Raw genomic sequence first — 8,159 nt, forward strand, 5'->3', positions numbered from 1 at the left:
CATTCCCACAAGAGGGGAAAACATACTGGACCTGATCATCACCAACATGGGGACTCTATGCTTCAGACCTGAAGTGTATCCCTCACTGGTAAGATCAGACCATAAACTAATCTCACTGGATATTCACATCCCGACCCCACCTCCTGCCCAGAAAACCACAGTGAAAAACTCCTCTAAAGCAAATTTCACACTCCTCAAAACCGAGGTGGAATCCTTCAAAGCCCCCGGGCCTGTGGAAAATACAGCCCAGACCGCAGAATCCTTTATAAATGCATTCTATGAACACCTTCAGGAATGCATGGATCATGCAATCCCAAATAAAACCAAGACCCAATCCTCCAAAGGCAGACGTCCTGTCTGGTGGACCCCAGCCATAAACAAACTATACAATAGAAGGAGGAAGCTACTAAATGACAGAGCAAAATCCCAAAAAGGGAAGGCATCTCTGATCAGTATTAGAAAAAACTACGGGCACTCATAAAATCGTCTAAGGCCAGCTTCGAGAGAAAAATTGCACAGGACACTAAGGATAATCACAAGGCTTTCTTTAGTTATGTTAGAAACCTGGGTGGGAATTCCCAGATATGCTCAGAATTAGTCCAAAATGACAAAAAATACACCAAACCCACAGACATTGCCAACATCCTAGCTGACAGGTTCAGCGCAAACTCCCCCCCCCACCAAAAGGGCAAATATCTATCCCAGCAGAGTGCTGCCCCCCTGACATCTCAGATGTTCAGGTAAGAGCCGCCCTCTCCAAAGCAAAAAAACACAGCATCAATGGGACCAGACGGTGTCCCGGGCTGCGTCCTACATGAACTCCAAGAAGAGCTAAACCCAAACATAAAACTACTATTCAATCTCAGCCTTACTACAGGATATGTACCCAAAGAGTGGTGTACTGGTGTACAGCAACAGTGGTCCCTCTCCACAAAGGTGGTGCCTCAACGGATCCTGGAAACTATCGCCCCATAAGCCTGACTAGCTTCGTCTGCAAAGCTATGGAAAGGATCATCATGGACCTCATAAATAACGATATTGGGGACCTACAGACACTGGATCCTACCCAGTTCAGCTTTATTAAGGGCAGATCCTGCCTCTTAAACCTGGTTGATTTCTTTGAAACAGTCACCAAGGCCATTGATGAGGGGAAGGTGGTCCACACAGCCTACCTGGACCTCGCAAAAGCCTTCGATACAATACCGCACTCGGGCATTATAGATAAGCTCACCAGCTTAAATATAAACCCCTATGTCACTAGATGGGTTGCAAACTGGCTCAAGGACAGAACCCACATGGTTAGAAATGCTGGAGCCATGTCAGACTCCAAACCAGTTACAAGTGGCGTCCCACAAGGCTCAGTCCTGGGACCTCTCTTGTTCGCTATATATTTCTCGGAGGTACAGGCCATCATGGAAGGACCGTGGCTGACCAAGTTCGCAGATGACTGCAAACTGGGTGCCATAATCGACTCTCCAGCCGACACAAGCATCCTCCAAAAGGGCCTCATAGAAACAGACAACTGGTGCCAGAGCCATGGCCTCAAGCTAAACGCCAAAAAGTGTATAGTCATCCCCTTTGGCAAAAACAAAGTGCCCATAAATTATCATATAGGTGGTAATCCACTAAGTACAGAAGAAGTAATTAGGGACCTGGGGACCCAAGTTGATAGCAGTCTCTCATTTGACAACCATGTGGCCAAAGTGGTTAGAAAAACATTTTATATAGCCCACCTAATCGTGAAGGGATTCACATCTAGATCAGGGGAGGTCATCGTGCCTCTTAACTCATCCTTCATCAGGCCCATAATTGAGTACAATGCCCCTTTTGGGATGTACCTTACCAGACACCTGCAACAACTGGAAAGACCCCAAAAGTAAGGGCTCGAACAGATGCCATATGCTGCCCGGTTAAAGAAACTCCAGCTCTACTCAGTGGCATACCGCATGTTCAGGGGCGATCTGTGCCTGATGTATAAAGCCATGTCCAACTCGGAATTAATGGACATGCTACACCTCAGAAAATCCAAATCCCATCGAGCTATGCGCTAGAGAGACTTGAACCTCAGCACTGAAATAAATCGGACATGCTGGAGGGGCAGATTCATAACCCAGAGGCTCCCTTCACTCTGGAATAAAATCCCAGTCCAGGTTAGGCAGAGTCCCTCATTGACTCTCTTCAAGAGGAATCTTGATGAGTAGATGGGAGATCGTAGGTTTAACCCGGGTATCACTTCTGTGTCACTGTTAGACAGAGGCACAGTATACTAACCTCGAAAAAGGGCATATCAAAATTAATTTAAAATGGGTGGCAAACGCCAAACACATTCTGGCTAGGCTTATAAATGCCCTAGGGCAGATAGCCTAGTATGAACCTATAACTGTTAAGCGCTTTCACCCACTGTATGTGGGCTTCATCAGAACAAAGTTATCATCTATCACAAACATTTAAATAACTTTTTACGCGCCAAAAATTCAGTAATGGTCCGCCCTTAAAAGTGATATCGCTAAATATACCTCTTTGCATATGTTAATACTGTTTTAAACTTTTAAAAATGAATAAAAATTAGTAAAAATTGATATACACAATATACATGCATAATATACTCATTTCTTTTACTTAAAGTTGTAAAATATAAATTTTAAATTTAGATCCTGTTATATGCAGGTTTCTAAATATATAAAAACATGTACAAGGATATATAACAAAATATATAAAAATACACTTGTAAACATTGGATTGCTCTAGACAAATCTATACATATATCGACAATTCATATAACCAAACCTACTTGAAAAAATGTTAAATTATTTGCTATTAATACTATATTCCTTACTTATAAAATGTACTGACATTTTTAACAATGTAGTTTCTACATAATTCTTATACTACATCCCTTAGGCTTCCCACTATTGTCTTATAGTTGATACTAGTTTGACTGATATATAATCATTCATGCCTGGTGGGGTTGATGCATCTGTGAACAATTGCCATCATACTTCTCTAAATCCCAAGGTTTCCTTCCTATTACCTCCTTTTGGGTTGTGATTTATGTGTTCTAATATGGCAAATCTAAATTTGTGTGTTTCTCCATACCTATCTACATGTCTGTACAATGCGTTGTTAAAATCCTTCTTTTTGATGCTATATAGGTGATCATATATCTGCTTTTTAAAAGTTCTTTCCTATATAGTATCCAGGACATGCACTGCACTTCACCATATACATCACATAATTCGTGTTGCAATTACCTTGTCTAAATCTTATGTTGGTGTTGTTTATATTTTCCAAGATAGTTCCACCTTCTTCCATTATCACACAACACTGATTGCAACTTCCACACCTACTGGTGGATTTCTTATTAGCATTAGCTGTATTCACATCACTATGTATCCCTCTTTGTTCTAAATTTTCTTTAGATTATTTCCCATTTTGTACACAAAGTGTGGATTATTACCTACTAACTCTTTCAATTCATCATCCACCAATAATATTTTCCAATTGTTTTCCATAATTCTCTTAAACTTGTGTACCTGGGGACCATATTCAAGAACACAAGCACGTTGACATTTCACTCTTATACCATTCACTTCTTTATTGTCACTAATAACTATTCTCTCCCGGATATATTCCCAATAGTGGTGGATATTTTTTTACCCATTCTTGAATGACAATGTTTTATATCTGTCATCATTTCCTTGTTATAACCTCTTTTGTTAAATAATTCTGTGATTTATTCTAATTCATCTACCATTTCCTCATATCTAGATGTCATATGGGCTGCTCTTATGCATTGCCCTTTAAAAATGTTATGCAACTGTTTTCTAGGATTACTACTCGAAAACTGTAGGGAATCTGAGAATGTACTCTTTCTATAAATACGAGATTTAAATTCATTCTCATCAGGGGAAATAAAAAGTATCCAGATATGCTGTACCATTGTTACTAACTGAATGTGTGAATTTGAGAAATTCATCCTAAGGGATGTAGTATGAGAATTATGTAGAAACTATAGTGTTAAAAATGTCAGTACATTTTAAGTAAGGAATAGCAACTTCAGACATAATTTAACATTTTATCAAGTAGGTTTGGTTATATCAATTGTCGATATGTGTATAGATTTATATAGAGCAATCCAATGTTTACAAGTGTATTTTTATATATTTTGTTATATATCCTTGTACATATTTTTTATATATTTAAAAACATGCATATAATAGGATCTAAATTTAAAATTAATATTTTACAACATTAAGTAAAATAAATTAGTATATTATGCATGTATATTGTGTATATTAATTTTTTACTAATTTGTACCCATTTTTAAAAGTTTAAAACAGTATTAACATATGCAGATGTATATTTAGTGATATCACTTTAAGGGCGGACCATTACTGAATTTTTGGCGCCTAAAAAGTTATTTAAATGTTTGTGATAGATGGTAAATTATTTCTGATGAATCCCACATACAGTGGGTGAAAGTGCTTAACAATTATAACTTGAAGAGAGTGAATTCCAGGTTGTTTTACAAAAAGATCGATTTTACAGGTTTTTGCACAGCATTTCCTCTGTGACAGTAACGTTGCATTTACGGAGATAAGAGGTATTGGTTGTGTTCAATGTTCATTTTATTCAATCATCCATAGAGGCTCTGGAATGAAATGCAATAGAAGTAGCCATAGATCTGGTAGAATGAACCTTTATTCTGGAAGGTAAGGATAGCTTATTCTGTTGGTAGATAAAGGTAAAGATGTTTTTAAGCCAGGAGGATAAAGTCACTTTGGAAACTGGTTTACCCAATCTGGGTCCTGCAAAGGACACAAACAATTGATCTGTTTTCCTGAAAGATTTAGTCCTGTCCAAACAATGACGCTGCCGATGCACATCAAGGGTGTGCAAAAGATACTCCCCTCTGTTAGAATGCTGAGGGAAGAAAACCAGCAGGTCAATAGATTGGTTAATGGAAAAGCCAGAAATGACCTTGGGCAAGAAAGAAGGATCAGTACGAAGGGACACCCTATCCATGTGGAAGATCAAGTAAGGACTCTTGACACTCAAAGCCTGTAGCTCAGGTACTCTTCCCGCTAAGGTAAGTGCTATTAGAAGTAAGGTTTTCCATGACAAAAATTGCAAAACACATGAATCAAAAGGCTCGAAAGGACAGCCTATGAGAGAATGAAGTACCAAAGTCAAGTCCCAGGGTTCTAAGGGAGGCTTGACCGGAGGTTTAACATGTAAAACTCCTTTCAAAAAGGTCTTGCATAGGCGGTGTGACATAATTGAAGAATTATCAAGACCATTATGAAAACTGGCGATAGCTGCTAAATGTACAGTGATTGTCGAAGCTGAGGCTCCTGCATGCAAAACAGTAATCCGGTATTGTAGGATCTTTTGAATAGGCATAGAGAAAGGGTCTAAGTTCTGATCTTTGGCCCAAATAGAGAACCTAGTCCATTTACTAGAATAAACTTTCCTAATGGAACGTTTGTGAAGCCAGAAGAATTTCACGAAAAGGAAAGGGCAGGAAATAGGTGACAGTGAGAAAAGGCTAACTTGACTAAAAATTAAAAAATTTTGAAGAGAAACGGTCTTAAAATTAACAATTTTCTACTTAGCTTTGAGAGAGATGGCTAGCACGTCTGACTAGGAACACGGCAAACAAGATCTGAAGTAACTAGGAGAGGGGCATTATGGGTAGGTCTTAGCTGAGTGTTTTTGGCTGGCGCGAGCTTGGAAACGGTCATATTGGATCAGAGGACGAAACCGAGGTCCTAATGGTAATGAATAAACAAAGATTTACAACATCAGTTCAACCGTTAAAATGGTACACAACTGGGAGTGGGTGGGGAAGTGCAGCATCCAGAAAGACTGTTGGGTAGACCTGAAAAACTTCTGCAGCATCTGCTTTGGGGAGGTGGGACACAGGATCAGATGGGTAATCTGTTCTCTGACACACAACCTCCATGATTTACCCAAATGAAGGAGTCATGGGGGGGGGGGGGGAATCAGTGTCCCCGTCATCAAAGTCAGTGCTGAGAGATTATGTACGTGAATATGCACGTTTCCTCTTGCATGCAGCTTTGGGGATAGAATCAGAAGAAGACAAGTCTATTTTAGAGGTTGAAATGGCCTGAGGGAGATGCATAAGAGTTTCAGCCTGTTTTTGTTATGCTTCCCACCCCTATGCTTTACGGACCAGCAACCTTCCACCGAATGGACATGAGTAAATACATTACTTAGCGGTGAGGGATCCCCAATATCTGCAAGGGCAACACCTGTACAGACAATCCATCACTTCTGCAGATGTTGCAGAATTTGTGCTCTTGTTGGCTTCCTTATTACAGTACTTTTTATACAGCAATCTTAACCTCAGTCTGAGGAAGGGGTGCATGGGCTACTTACATCAACACAGGGACTCGCTGTCTTCTAGTAGTTCACTGGGACAAAATGCCATCTAACTGCAAGTACACTGCCATGCACAGGCTGAGGCCTATCACCATGTAGTGGCTTAGTAGGCCATAAGCCTTTCCATAAAATGCATACAACACTGCCACCCTTTACTGACAGGATTGTCAGTAAATGTCCTGCTCCATCCTACCACCTCCATGGATGAACCCACCAATCCTTTCTTGCCGGTGCTGTCAAATGCTAGAGCTGCTAATCAAACTATGGCCTTTTGGGCTGCAATCAGAGCATTAGCCCTCTGTTCCACTAACACTGTCTAGGATTTTAGTCTGTCTGCCCTGGATAACTAGCCTGCAGGGCCCGAAACTCACCCACAGAATTTTATGAAGCAGTAGAGAAGTTGGCACCATAAAATGGTGTGATATGGGGGTAACCACAGTAGAGTAACCACAGAACTGAGACTGGTTTACGCACTTGCATCAGCTCAGAGTAACTTGGGTCATTCACTCAGGCATCTACAGCAGAGACTCAAATGTTGACACTGACTCAGGCACCCATGTTTTAGGTCTGAAGCCTAAAAGCTAAGAACAAAATCAGGACTTTGTCACCATCAAATCTTGACTACGTCTGCATCAGTAACTTTGAGACAAAGTGCAACGTCAAAGTCAAAATCTAAAATAAGTCTATCAATGCTGAAATTGACACCATTGTTTTGGCAGCTATCACAGGTTGGGGCAATGACAATGATACCGTGCCACTTAATGAGTGTCTCTTTAGAACCAGTATCAAAACCCTGGGACTGGATAGGAAAGTCTGGGTTAGGGAGTCTTATGTGGTGGTAGACTTTCTGTAGCCAATTGAAAACACGGAAGGAGAAGAGGTGTCAAAAAAACTTCAGCTAAGCTTAAAAGCTTTTCATACATTTGTCATAATTAAACTCTATTACCACAACTGTGAAACCTTGCCTCAGTGTCAAAGGGTCTTGATGTAAAATCTGCAGTGCAGTTTAGCCGGTACCATGGAGAGGCATATGGCCCTGCCTACAGCACAGACTATCTGGCATTAATTAGCGGCTTGGGCATTTGAGGCATTGGCAGGCAACAATGGGTGTGCAAATCCTTTGGGGAGAGGGTGTGTGCCTGGATACTCCTCACAATCCTGGCTGTACACAGACAGTGGAGTTATCTTGGAGGAAAGGGTGGGGAATAATGGCTAAATCATTACTGAGTGGAACAGCATGCCAGCATGTACCCATTGCATGCCTGCTCATCGGATTATCAACAGGTGACCACATGGGGAAGGGGAGGGTTAGGGAATAAAGAAAAAAAACCCTCCTTGCACAGACTAAGATGCAGACCTAAGACAACTTGATCTTTTTACCAGCTCCAGCCTTTACTGCAGCAAGTCCAGGAAAGGCCAGGAAGGGTAGGGTGATCTGGCTAATGGTCAGCTGTGGGAAGAAAAAAAAAGAGATTCAGAGTCTAATTTAATGGTAACCACCTTTTCAGAAGCCAAATCAGCCACTTAAGGCTGTATTGCCACAGGCTGCACCAATACAGAAAATACAGCCTTATGATTACAGGAGTTCAGACATTTCAGGAACCTGTCTAAAAGCAGGTACCACAACTTCTAATGTCACCTATGATGCAGGAAATTCTGTGAATCTTAGCCATCTTTCTGACAGAAACAGAAGCTGATACAGTCTTAGAAACCATGGTTTCAGACTGTCTCACGGCCAAGAAATATAAAGCTCA

Source organism: Protopterus annectens, chromosome 1.part1 (genome assembly GCF_019279795.1).
Source record: "Protopterus annectens isolate FY-2018-M chromosome 1.part1, PAN1.0, whole genome shotgun sequence".
Taxonomy (NCBI): domain Eukaryota; kingdom Metazoa; phylum Chordata; order Ceratodontiformes; family Protopteridae; genus Protopterus; species Protopterus annectens.